Here is a 333-nt window from a genome sequence, read left to right as displayed (position 1 = left end):
TTTTATCTTAATATGAGGCAGAATTCTAAGAAGGGCAATGAAAGACACTACCAAAGACTAAGGTAGATGAAATATGAAGAGTATCATTTCATTAGGAAGCAGAGTGGCATTCACTTCCTAAACAACATGCCCCTGGAAACTCTATGAAATTTGATAAATGTCGGTAGTTATAGAAAGGCTTCAGGCCTTTTGTTCATAGGGTCCTTATGAGATGTGCTCAACTTGACAGCAGTCAACAACAACATCACTCAGAGCAACCCTGTGAACAACAGATCTAAATCTTACCCATTCTGTGACAGCCTAATTGACTCTGACAAATTTGAGCCCATAACT

This window comes from Elephantulus edwardii, unplaced genomic scaffold, assembly GCF_000299155.1.
Source record: "Elephantulus edwardii isolate Elephantulus edwardi_28Jun2011 unplaced genomic scaffold, EleEdw1.0 scaffold00005, whole genome shotgun sequence".
In the NCBI taxonomy this organism is placed as follows: Eukaryota; Metazoa; Chordata; class Mammalia; order Macroscelidea; family Macroscelididae; genus Elephantulus; species Elephantulus edwardii.
The sequence above is the reverse complement of the archived record's forward strand: the minus strand, read 5'-3'. Positions refer to the sequence as shown.